Source organism: Apium graveolens, chromosome 11 (genome assembly GCF_009905375.1).
Source record: "Apium graveolens cultivar Ventura chromosome 11, ASM990537v1, whole genome shotgun sequence".
Lineage (NCBI taxonomy): Eukaryota > Viridiplantae > Streptophyta > Magnoliopsida > Apiales > Apiaceae > Apium > Apium graveolens.
The window spans coordinates 51,237,746-51,251,848 of record NC_133657.1 but is presented as its reverse complement, the minus strand read 5'-3'; the positions used below and the strand labels follow the sequence as shown (position 1 = coordinate 51,251,848).

Genomic DNA, 14,103 nt, shown 5'->3' with positions numbered 1-14,103 from the left:
CACTTTTTGTGCCGTCAGTCTGTGGATGATAGTGTACTCAATAGTTCAATATGGTTCCAAACATTCCTGAAACTTCTCCAAAATCTTGAATTGAATCGTGGATCTCAGTCAGATACAATAGACACATGGACTCCAGGACGTACTACTATCTCCTTTAAATAATATGTACCAAACTTGTCCCGTGAAAATCTTTTATTAATGGGTAGAAAATGAGCTGATTTAGTTAGTCTGTCCACTATAACCCAAATGGCGTCGTGAGTTGCTTTCGTCCTTGGTAAACGGACTATGAAATCCATAGCATGTGCTCCCACTTCCATTCTGGAATCTCTAATGGTTGCAATAAATCACTTGGTCTCTGATGCTCCGCCTTAACTCTTTGACACGTATAAACATTTGCTAACACATTCTGCAATTTCTCTTTTCATGTCTAGCCACCAATATTCTCTTTAAATCCATGTAACATCTTGGTACTCCTTGGATGGATTGAATACTTAAATTATGGGATTTATGTAGAATTTCATTCTTTAACTCTGTCACTAATGGAATCCAAATTTTGAAAGAACAATCTCATAATACCTTGATCATCTTAATGAGTGCATACTCTTCTCCTATAAAATTATTGATATCTTGATCCATTTTTCCTCTTGACACTTCTTTATATTCTCTAACAATTATGGCTGGAAAGTCATACTATACATCTTTGCTTTATTACACTACGTGAAAAACTGGAATAAACATCACACTTTTTACATCAGTTACAAAAAAACCGATGTAAAAACAATTTGGACATCAGTTGCTCTCAAACCAATGTGAAACAACATTATTCACATCAGTTTCATGGCCGACCGTTGTATATAACTGCTTTTTAAAAATTAAAAAAACACGGAACAAATTGTTTCGCCTTTACAACTAAAAAAACACGGGGGAAATTTTCAGTTAAACAAAATTCATTTCCCCCCTTCTCTCTCACTGCTCTCCCCCCAACCTCTCTCTCTCTCTCTCTCTCGGTACACTCTCCCTCCCTGACTTCTCTCTCTCTCTCTCTCTCCATCTCCGTCTCCGTCTCTCACCTCTCAACTATCACTCTCCCCCTCTCTTTCACCTCTACCCGTTACAAGCCCTAAAACAAAGTTAAACCCTCTAATTACAGATCGAGCAAGAAGGTTGACATGCATCCCTGAGAAGTGTTCATACAACCCGAATCAAGCAAGTTTTACACAAATCGAGCTCTGTTTCACCGAAATCGAACCCTAATTTGTAAGTGTATTTTCAATTAAATTTGATTTTTTTGGGACTTTTGATTGGTGTGTGTGTGTCTTATAGTCAGATTATTACTGAATTTGTGTATCTTTGTGATTTGATGTGTATGCGTTGTTTTTACTTGTGTGAAATGGGGCTTTGTTGATATATTTGTACTAAATGCCTTGCTCCCCTTGCGAAGTTAATTAGGTGTTTCAGCTGATGCGAGTTTTTTATGCAAGTTGTTAATGATCCATTTATCTCAACTGATTACATGGTAGTTATTATAATTCCTATTAATTATTGTGTTTGTTTATGCTTAATTGGTTTTGATTGAGTTAGTTTATGTAGATTGGTGTTGTTAGCTTGTGTTATGTTTATTACATGTTAGTTAGAGTATGTATTCTTTTTAATTTATTATTAGTGATTGTTATGTTTGATAATAAGCATGTCATAGATTTATTTAGATTATTTTCTGTTGGTTACTTGTTTTGTTGACATGAAGGTGTGAGATCTTAAATTTGATTAGTTCGTATTTTGTTTTATTTTTCGAGAATCTTATTTAGTTCTTCTAGATGCTACTAGTCTGTAATGGTTTCATTAGTTGATATTATGTTGTTGGTTGGTTTGCTTGGTTTAGTTGGTATGAACTAATCGGTATTTGTTGTTTGATTTAGATATACTTTCAAATATGATGTCAGACTACTGATTGATTTGCTTGGTTTAGTTGAGCCGAAAAGTGTGAACTAATTGTTAGTTGTTGTTTGTTCTAGGCATATATGTTCAAGTATGACAGTGTTCACGGTGCGTGGAAGCATCAAGAACTAAAAGTGAAGGATGAGAAGACCCTTCTTTTTGGTGAGAAGCCTATTGCTGTTTTCGGCTGCAGGTGTGGTCAGCATAACTGTCGTTGCACTGTGTTGATTGAATGATTTGATATAATTGGTCGCTTGCAAATTGACTTACTAATTTTAAGTAGATTAAATTGCAGAAACCTAGAGGAGATCCCTTGGGCTGGCACTGGTGCAGAGTATATTATGGAGTCCACTGGTGTGTTTACCGACAAGGACAAGGCTGTTGCACATTTGAAGGTGTGTAAAATTTTGAATGTTGCAGCTTACATCTGTGTTGTCTTTAATGCATGTTACGAGATCAAGAACCTTGCATGCATCTGCTGTAGCTTATGTACTATTATGCTTTTTAGGAATTTTATATATTGTTTCTTATAAATGTTGTTTCGTACTTGTCAGGGAGGAGTCTGAGGGAAACCTCAAGGGAATCTTGGGTTACACCAAAGATGATGTGGTTTCCACAGACTTTGTTCGTGACAGCAGGTGTGTTTCGTATCATTTTATTTTTCCCAATTTTATTGTCTTCGCTGTGACTCGGCATATAAAAAAGTAGTGCTTCTACATATCAGCAAGCCTGTTCAATTGTAGTTGATTACTTGCAAGTTAATATTTTTAATACTAATAAATGATCAAATAAGAGTCTATGATGATGCTGTTGCATATTCTGGTTTTCAATTTAGTAGTGCTGAGAAAGATATCATATTTCCTTGCAACTAACAATTTAGAAATTTTAAGTCAAGCATCTTTGATGCCAAAGCTGGAATTGCTCTAAATGATAACTTTGTGAAGCTTGTTCCGTGGTACGACAATGAATGGGGATACAGGTAAACAGTCGTAGAATTTATGATGGTTCAGACAGAGCTTAACATCTTTGTAAGCCACAATACTAGATTATGGAGCCACAAATGGTGTTTTACATTGTTTAAATGTACTAGTTTTTCACTGCGAATTTTGGCTTAGCCTAATTATTTCTGTGTCCACTGCAGCACCCGAGTGGTGGACTTGATCGTTCACAGTGGGCAGCTAAGACTTGAAAGTGCCATACAAGGGAGGAACTTGATGAAGTGCGATTCGAGACTCTTCAATATATCCAAGAGTTTGTTTAGTTTTCATGTTACCAAGGAACAATATTTAGTTTGATCAGTACACTGTCATCTAGTTGGTCGTTCGTTCATTTGGATGGTCTTGTAATCTGCTTAAGTAGTCTGCTACCACGCTAGTACCACGCTTTGCTGGAAATGACTTGCGTAATTAGACTAGTTATGGCAGATCATGAATTGTGGATATTCGGTCTGACTTGTTTAAATGATTGTTATAACTTTTGTTGGATGATTTGCAAGTTATTATATAACTTTTGTTGCATTTCCGTGCTTGTTTAGTGCTTAATATATAGCTAAAAAGCTTTTAGTATTTCAGTTTTGGTTTGTGATTAGTCAATTTCAGTTTTGATAGTTCTGGTTTGCGATTGGTTTGGTTTGTGCTTGGTAATTTTTGGCTAGTTGAATATGTGAATAATACACATCACTGAAAATGTAAAAACCGATGTCTATGCTAATAAAAAACAACAGGCATATTGTGTTCTTTTGTACCCAAAACTGATGTATATACAACTCAGTAACATCAGGCAAAGCAATTCCAAACTGATGTTAAATCAAATAAACAACGGTTTTGAACCGATGTCTTTGATTTTAACATAAATTATATACTTTAGACAACGGTTCAAAACCGATGTCTTTGACCTTAAGAAAAATTATATACTTTTTACATCGGTTACTAATTGATGTGTAAAATTTGTATTAACATCGGTTGAATGAACAACCGTTGTAAAGTATAGACATCGGCTAAAAACTGATGTCTATGTTAATCTTTAACATTAGTTTTTAAACGGGGGTGATGTTAATAGTCTTAATAAACATCATTTTTTAGAAAAAAACTGATGTGGAAAGCTATGTTTTACATCGGCTAAAAACCGATGTCAAAGGGGGGGACCTTTCTCTACACCGACGAAGACATCGGTCATGATTTTTTTTTACATCGGCTAATAACCGATGTCTATTCCAGTTTTTCACGTAGTGTTAGGCTTGCAAATTCTGACCTCCAATTGCAACTTCTGAAATTCTTTATATAACTCCTCGGTTACTGTCATCACATTCAATCTCTCCTTTCTGCTTAATGCGTCTTCCACTACATTTGCTTTTCCTGGGTGATAGTTAATCGGCAATCATAGTCTTTAATCAACTTCAACCACCTTTTTTGTCTCATATTAAGTTCCTTTTACATGAATATGTACTTCAAACTCTTATGGTCCGTATAAATCTCACATTTTTCTCCATATAAATAATATCTCTAAATCTTCAGAGCGAATACTATTGATGGTAGTTCTAAGTCATGAGTAGGATACTTCTGCTCATGAGGTTTCAGTTGTCTAGACGCATATTCAATAACTTTATCATGCTGCATCAAAACACAACCTAATCCCTTATGGTAAGCATCACTATAAATTACAAAATTTCCTTGATCATCTGGAAGTAATAAAACAGGTGTCGTGATTAGTCTCTTCTTCAATTCTTGAAAAATTTCTTCACACTTTTTGTTCCGTGTAAACTTCTCATTTTCCTGGTAAGTGTGAGGACGAAAACACGCGCTAAATTACATGCAAGTATATGCGTTCGCAAGTAGTATAATATCTAAATTAGATTCGTATCCACATAGACTCTTTTTAGTTAACTTAAGACTATGCACCTATGCAACAATGGTATGGCTATCGCTCAATGCTAAGACAATAACAAGTTGAGATATTTATAACTAAGATTAAACTAACATGCAATTAACTAAGAATAAAAGTGATTGAATAAATTATACGAGACAAAAATGGGATTCTAACTTCATTATTACTTCATTCAAAGTCATTGTTCTTAACCTTAACATGGAATGGTGAAGACAAATAATCAGATAACACGAAACTAGTATACGCCAACTTTTGTTGTACGAATACCCTACTACCAAACATCCACAAAAGAGATAGAAGCTGAATAGACACCATTTATGTTGAGACCCTATATGTCTATAGAATTTGACAACATAAAGGTTTAATGAAATAGTTATCTATCGTGATTACATAGGGCAAGTAAGATGGTTAAAATTACCTACTAATCATGCATAACAAATACATGAACCTATGCTAGCATGGCAAGTTCTAAACCTCTATATTAACTTTCGCTTCAATAGAGATTAAGACTCTATCTTATATGTTAGCTACACACATAAGACGAATAAGCACAACCAATACTAGGATATCAATCAATCACCACACACCAAGATATTGAAACAAATTAACTATAGAAATCCACAAGTAAATCCGTTAGAACCCATGATAACGATTAGTTCATAACCAAACTCATCGTCACCATGGGTTCCAATGAAAACATGATAATAAACAATATAAGAGTATTAGGGTTCAAAGATAAATCGAAAACAAGCATCCAAGTATCAACTATATTAAAGAAAATAAAAGTCTTCTTCTCCGTAGCCGTCTTGTGCTCTCTATGTCTTCTTATTGCTCACCTCTCTCTCATTGTCATTAAAAACGTCTTTTAATTGATATATATAGGATTCGGGATGACCAGGACTCTCAAAATCTTCAATTTCGACTAAAATCAGGATTCTGGTGCAGAAACAGGGCGCGGGCGCGCTGGAATAGTGATTTCTGGAGCGTGGGCGCGCTGATTCTGGCACGGCCGCGCTGGCCTTCTGGAAATTTTCTGACAATTCTTCTTATGGTCGTATCTTGAGTTCTGCTCATCAGAATTAGGTGATTCAACTGCCCACGTGAAGTTAACGAGATTCTATACAACTTGAGAAGGACTTTTGCTTCCAATTCTGATTTCTTTTCAGAATATTTCTTTGAAAAGCTTCTTTCTTACTCCAACTACTTCCTGAAATGCAATAACACAAAATATATAAAAAATACCAATAACTTGAGTCCAAAACACCAACTTAAGCTTGTAATGAAGTGTTCCAAGTTGATATAAAATCCACTTATCACACCCCCAAACTTGAATCGATGCATGTTCTCAAGCATAAATAGACTCAAAAACTATAAAACAAACCTAATGCATGAATGCAACTACTTGAATGCAACTAAATGATAATGCAATCGATCCCCTCAGAATAAGCATACCCAAATGAATAAGCCAATGTCTCTAAGAATGAAATGACTCAAAACAGAGTTCGAATAAATCTCACAAATCAACTTACAAACCAGAACATGTGTGTGTGGAATGCTTAACAGAAATACTCTCGATACTAGATCAATAATCATAACTTATCTATCATCAAAATAATCACAAGTTAGAATACACGTTAAACACATAATGACTCATAATACCTTCATTTTACTAGAGTTATACAAGGATTCATGCTATTATTGAACACATAACACATAACAAAAATGCTTATTTGATCGTGCAATGATGAGGTCCCAAAAGACTTATACAATAATATCCATGTATCGAGCGTTAAGTTAGCGGATCTCAGACTATCAAAGCCTTAGGTCACTAGGCACAAAGTCCCCTAGATATTAATTGCTCGAATATTATAGAGCTCACTCTTGATCAATTATGCATAAATACATACTTTTTTTTCCTTTTCACAAATTTCTGAATGAGTGCGTTTAGTTCCATCTCATTCAACCCTAGACTACTCATAAATTATTAGTCGGCTACTAGCCATTTGACGCCTAACCTTATTCACAACTAGCAATGAAATCCAAGTTTTTCTCCAGTTTAAAAATCAGTGTTTTTACGTCATTACGAGAATAGTAAAAATTCTAAATATAACCAAATTGATTAAATCTCAACAAATAAATAAGTATGATCATGATCTAGTTCGAAAGCAACCTATAAGACTTGTGATTTTTTTTTGGGCATGCAAATCAATTCATTAGACTTAAACAACCCTCTATTTGTCATCACCACACTCAAATTAACATCACCTTATCAATCAGAAATAGCTCAACCTAAGGGATCATGTTAAATACATGCACATGCAACTATATGAACTCACATAAAAACATAAATAAATATGTCCTATATGAACAATCATGCAAAAAAATGAAGGAAATACAACTACACATGCAACATGAATCTATATGGACATACAAAAACTAATCCTTACATTATCACCCCCAAACTTAAAACTTTAAATGTCCTCATTGAAGGTAATAATAAGGATTTCAGCCATACCTAGTTAGCGGGAAGATCCCCCTCTTCGGGTGGAGGATCAGGTGGCCAATCAACCTCGATACTAGTGTCTCGGAAAACAGTACCGAGAGCGTGTGTCAAATATTCAGAAAATGTCGGTGGATGTCATGCATGGCCTCAATACGCCGAATCAACCTTCTATACTGCGCATCACCAAGACCAAACCTATCAACTGTCTGTGGTGCACGTGAGGGACACTCTGTAAGCACGGGAGGAACCGGGCGGTCACCCTTTAGATTATCATAAATATATTCCAACCCCTTGTCAGGGGGTGCACCTAAGTATATATAACTCAAGTGATCTGGCAGTGGGTTGAGCTCAAGTGTGGGAGCTTGTTCAATCGACGGTTCGAGACGCTCTTGAGAAATTTTCAGCTCTGCTAACCCAAGAGAATCAAATCCATCCAACTTCCTCTTCCACGGAGGTGCATTTAAATCCTGTAGTTGCTCTGCTCCTTCTTCATCTTCAATAACTGATTCCCCTATTAAGGCTCTCTCTAAGGTATCTGACTTTGGAAATTGCTCAAGCTCCAAATTCATGACAGAGTCGACCCACTCTACTTTAAAGCACTGCTCTTTATCTATGGGTAACTTTATTGCCTTGGACACACTAAAAGTGACCTTCTGATCTTGAGCCTTCATCGTAAGCTCTCCTTTTTGCACATCAATCATAGTTTGGCCTGTAGTCAAGAATGGTCTTTCCAAGATGATGGGAATCTTCTTATCTTCCTCGAAATCTAGAATTACAAAATCAGCAGGGAAGATGAGTTTGTCTACCTTAACCAAGACATCATCCACTATTCCTCGCGGATAAATGATGGAACGATCAACTAGTTGCAATGACATGTATGTCGGTTTCGGATCAGGCTAGACTAAGCTTCTTGAAGATAGACAAGGGCATCAGATTGATGGTAGCTCCCAAATCATACAAACATTTATCGAACGACAAGTTTCCAATAATACAAGGAATAGTGAAACTTCCAGGATCCTTAAGCTTCAGAGGCAATTTCTGTTGCAGAACTGCACTGCATTCCTCCGTAAGAGCAACGGTCTCTAAGTCATCGAGCTTCACTTTCTGAGAGAGAATATTTTTCATAAACTTCACATAGCTAGGCATCTGTTCAAGAGCTTCAGTGAAATGTATCTTGATATGAAGTTTCTTCAACACCTCTAGAAACTTAGCAAATTACTTATCCAACTTCTGCTTCTACAGCCTCTTAGGAAAATGAGGTGGATGATAGACCTGTTTCTCTCCTGTATTACCCTTAGAAGGAGTGTGTTCCACAGTTTTCTTCCTTGATTCCACCTCGGCATCCTTCTGCACCACTTTTTCAGCTACAATCTCATTCTCTGGAATTGGCAAGGGTGCAGATGCACCTGCATTCTGGACAAAGTTTTCATACTCTTTGTCTTGCTGAATTTGGGTGCTTGCGACCTTTTCGGGTCTCAAGGTGATGGCGTTCACTTGTTCGTTAACTTTCCTCTTGCCGGGATTGGCTTCTGTATCACTCAAAAGCGTTCCTGGTAGTCGATTCAATAATACGCTAGCAATTTGCCCTATCTGGTTCTCCAGAATCTTGATAGAAACAGCCTGGCTTTGGCATATAAGAGCCTGGTTTTTGCACATAAGCCTCAACTCCTCCAATTCATATTTTTCATTCGAAGATTGACCTGCACCATGAGTTTGTTGTTAAGTTGGAGTTGTTTTCTTGGGGCAAATTGATGCTAAAAACCAGGAGAATTGAATTGCTTGTTTCCAAACTGCTGGCTGTTGCATCGCATTCTGATTGTTGCTCCAGCTGAAGTTAGGATGATTCCAGTTGTCATGATGATAAGTGTCTGGAACTGGTTGCTGCGATCTCTGAAAGTTGCTCACAAACTAAGCTGATTTACTAGATATAGCGCATTGCTCCGTCGCATGTGAACCTGCACACATCTCACAAACACTGGTTATCTGATTAACACCATAGCTAGCCAGAAAATCGATCTTCATAGATAACGCCTTTAGTTGAGCAGTGATAGCCGTAGCTGTATCCAGTTCATGAACTCCTGCTACCTTACCTTGTGGCAATCTCTGAGTTGGATACTGATATTCATTAGCAGACATCAGTTCAATTAGATCATAAGATTTCTCATAGCTCTTTGCCCATAATGCTCCACCTAATGCTGCATCAAACATGGGTCTAGACTGTGCCCCCAAACCATTGCAAAAACAATTGATAATCATCCAATCAGGCATGCCATGATGAGGACACTTCCTAAGAATCCCCTTGTTGCACTCCCAAGCTTCACATAGAGTTTCTCCCGATTTCTGCGTAAACTGAGTAAGAGCAATCCTGAGTGCAGCTATTTTCGCCATAGGGAAGAATTTAGTAACAAACTTTTGAGCAAGATCTTCCCAAGTAGTGATAAAACCTGCTGGTAGAGAATGCAAACAGTACTTAGCCTTGTCCCTCAGAGAGAATGGGAAAAGCCTCAGCTTTATAGTATCTTCAAAAACATTGTTGAACTTGAAAGTGTCACAGATCTCGATGAAATCTCTAATGTGCATATTTGAGTCTCCTGTTGGAGAACCCCCAAACTGGACTGAATTCTGTACCATCTGAATTATGCCAGCCTTGATCTCAAAGGTATTAGCTGCGATAGCTGGCCTGACAATGCTAGATTTAATGTCATTGATCTTTGGTTAAGAATAATCCATCAACGCTTTCGTTGCTGCTAGTTCTCCCATTGCAAAAATTGCTAGAGTACCTGAAACACACACAAGTAAACCGTAAAAGTAAAAGAATTCAAGTCAGTGAACTTTAACGACCACTGATGCCAAGCACATAAACTAAAAAATAACACTGAGTTCCCCGGCAGCGGCACCAAAAACTTGTTAGGACGAAAATACACACTAAATTACACACAAGTATACGCGTTCGCAAGTAGTATAAGATATAAATCAGATTCATACCCACAGAGACTCTTTTTAGTTAACTTAAGATTATGCACCTATGAAACAATGGTATGGCTATCGCTCAATACTAAGATAATAACAAGTTGAGATATTTATAACTAAGATTAAACTAACATGCAATTAACTAAGAATAAAAGTGATTGAATAAATTATATGAGACAAACATGGGATTCTAACTTCATTATTACTTCATTCAAAGTCATTGTTCTTAACATTAGCATGTAATGGTGATGACAACTAATCAGATAACACAAAACTAGTACATGCCAACTTTCGATGTATGGATACCCTACTACCAGACATCCACAAAAGAGATAGAAGCTCAATATACACCAATTATGTTGAGACCATATATGTCTATAGAATTTGACAACATAAAGGTTTAATGACCAAGTTATCTATTATGATTACATAGGGCAAGTAATATGGTTAAAATTACCTATAATTCATGCATAACAAATACATGAATCTATGCTACTATGGCAAGTTCTAAACTTCTACATTCACTTTCGCTTCAATAGAGATTAACACGCTATCTTATATGTTAGCTACGCACATAAGACGAATAAGCACAACCAATACTAGGATATCAATAAATCACCACACACCAAGATATAGAAATAAATTAACTATAGAAATCCATAAGTAAATCCGTTAGAACCCCACGATAATGATTAGTTCATAACCAAACTCATCGTCACCATGGGTTCCAATGAAAACATGATAATAAACAATATAAGAGTATTAGGGTTCAAAGACAAATCGAAAACAAGCATCTAAGTATCAACTATATTAAAGAAAACAAAAGTCTTCTTCTCCATAGCCGTCTCGTGCTCTCTAGGTCTTCTTATTGTTGTCCCCTCGCTCCTTGTTATTGAAAACATCTTTTTATTGATATATATAGGCTCCGGGATGACCAGGACTCTCAAAATCTTCAATTTCGACTAAAACCAGAATTTTGGTGCAGACACAGGGCACGGGCGCGCTATGTTCGGGCGCAGCCACGCCGGAATAGTGATTTCTGGAGCACGTGCATGCTGGTTCTGGCACGGCCGTGCTGGCTTTCTGGAAATTTTCTGACAATTCTTCTTTTGGACGTAGCTTGAGTTGTGCTCGTCAGAATTAGGCGATTCAACTTCCCACGCAAAGCTAACGAGATTCTCTACAACTTGAGAATGGCCTAGGCTTCCAATTCTGATCTCTTTTCAGAATATTTCTTTGAAAATCTTCTTTCTTCCTCCAACTACTTCCTGAAATGCAATAACATAAAAACATATCAAAAATACCAACAACTTGAGTCCAAAAAACCAACTTAAGATTGTAATGAAGCATTCCAAGTAGATATAAAATCCACTTATCAGTAAGCTTCATCAAAGGTGTCGCAATCTTCGAGAAATCTTGAACAAATTTCCGATAATATCCTGCTAATCCCAAGAAACTTCTCACTTATGTTGGTGATTTTGGCCTTTCCCAATTCGTAATAGCTTCAACCTTCGCTGGGTCCATTTTGATTCCTTCATTACTGACTATGTGTCCTAAGAACTGAATTTCATGTAACTGATAAGTGGATTTTATATCTACTTGGAATGCTTTATTTCAGGCTTAAGTTGGTGTTTTGGACTCAAGTTGTTGGTATTTTTTATGTGTTTTTGTGTATGTGCATTTCAGGCATCAGTTAAATGAAGAAAGAAGCTTTTCAAAGAAATATGCTAAAAAAAGATCAGAATCGGAAGACTAGGCCATTCTCAAGTTGTAAAAAATCTCGTTAGCTTCGCGTGGGCAGTTGAATCGCCTAATTCTGACGATAGAACTCCAGATATGGCCAAAAGAAGAATCTGCAGAAAAGTCCAGAAGTCAGGCGCGGCCGCCCCCAAAACCAGCGCGCCCGCGCTGATTTCTTGCCAAAACAGCACGGCCGCCCCGCAATCAGCGCGGCCTCCCCACCCCGATTTTATCCCCAGAATCCTGATTTTAGTAGAAATTAAAGATATTAAGGGTCATGGTCATCCTGGAGACTATATATATCAATAAAAAGACGTTTTCAACGCCAAGGAGACCCGGGAGAGCAATAAGAAGACCTAGAGAGCACGAGACGGCTACGGAGAAAAAAACTTTTATTTTCTTTGATTTAGGCGATACTTGGATGCTTGTTTTCGATTTTTCTTTGAACCCTAGTACTCTTATATTGTTTATTATCATGCTTTCATTAGAACCCATGGTGATGATGAGTTCGATTATGAACAAATCGTTATCATGGGGTTCTAGCGGATTTATTTATGGATTTCTTTAGTTATATTGTTTCAATATCTTGGTGTGTGGTGATTGATGGATATCCTAGTATTGGTTGTGCTTATTCGTCTTATGTGCGTAGCTAACATATAAGATAACGTGTTAATCTCTATTGAAGCGACAGTGAATATAGAGATTTAGAACTTGTCATGCTAGCATAGGTTCATGTGTTATTGTTATGCATGATCCGTAGGTAATTTTAACCATCTTACTTTCCCTATGTAATCACGATAGATAACTTTCGCATTAAACCATTATATTTTCAATTCTTATAGACATATAAGGACCAAGAATAATTGGTTTCTATTCAACTTCTATCTCTTATGTGGATGCTTGGTAGTAGGGTATTCGTACAACGAAAGTTGGTGTTTACTAGTTTCATGTTATCTGATTAGTGTCATCACCATTACATGCTAAGGTTAAAACACAAAGGCTATTGGATGAAAAATTTAATGAAGTTAGGATCCCATGTTTTTCATATATATTAATTCAACCATTCTTGTTCTCTTAGTTATAATTGTTAGTTTAATTCTTAGTTATAAACAATCTTAACTGGTTATTTGTCTTAGCATTGGATAATAACCATATCATTGTTGCATAGGTGCATATTCTTAAATTAACCAAAGAGTCTCTGTGGGAACGAATTTGATCTAAATCTTATACTACTTGCGAACGCATATACTTGCGTGTATTATTAGCGCATGTTAACGTCCTAACAGTAACCAAAACTCACACTTTGAAAATTTAGCATACAACTTCTCATTTCTTAAAATTTCCAAAGATATCCTTAAATGCTCCTCATGGTCTTCTGTTGACTTAGAGTAGATTAAAATATCGTTAATAAACACAATGACAAACTTGTCCAAATATTCCTTGAAAATTCTGTTCATCAAGTCCATAAACGCTACTGAGGCATAGGTCAGTCCAAAAGACATCACTAAGAATTCATAATGACCATACCTTATTTTGAAAGCTGTCTTTTGTATATCTTCAGGTTTAATCTTTAATTGGTGATATCCGGATCTCAGATCAATCTTAGAGAAATACTTTGCTCCTTTTAATTGGTCAAACAAATCATCAATTCGAGGTAGTGGATACTTGATCTTGATAGTAAGTTTGTTGAGTTCTGGATAGTTGATGCATAATCTCATGCTTTCACCCTTCTTCTTAAAAACTAACATCGATGCACCTCACGGGGACACACTGAGTCTAATCACTCCTTTTTCTAACAACTCTTGCAATTGCTTTGCTAACTCCTTCATTTCAATGGGCGGCATTCTGTACGGGACCTTAGATACTAGTTCCGTTCCAGGTGCTAAGTCGATTGTAAACTCAATTTCTTTGTCTGAAGGAAGTCCTGATAACTCGTCTGGGAACACGTCTGGAAATTCATTGACTACTGGAATATCTCCGAGTTTTGCTGGCTCCTGATTTCTATCTATCACATAAGCAAAAAAATGCTCGCATCCTTGTCACATTAGCTTCTTAGCTTGAATCATCGTTAA

General features: G+C 36.6%; 1 long non-coding RNA gene and 1 other non-coding gene across 2 annotated transcripts; both read left to right on the top strand.

Moving 5' to 3' along the window:
* The first annotated feature begins 2,391 nt into the window (after positions 1–2,391).
* On the top strand, positions 2,392–3,452 carry LOC141698637 (uncharacterized). Its single transcript, XR_012565188.1, has 2 exons — positions 2,392–2,573; positions 3,077–3,452. It is a non-coding gene; the product is annotated as an uncharacterized LOC141698637 (long non-coding RNA).
* Positions 3,453–9,587: 6,135 nt separating this feature from the next.
* Positions 9,588–9,694, top strand: LOC141699206 (small nucleolar RNA R71). Its single transcript, XR_012565687.1, has one exon. It is a non-coding gene; the product is annotated as a small nucleolar RNA R71 (small nucleolar RNA).
* The last annotated feature ends 4,409 nt before the right edge of the window (positions 9,695–14,103 follow it).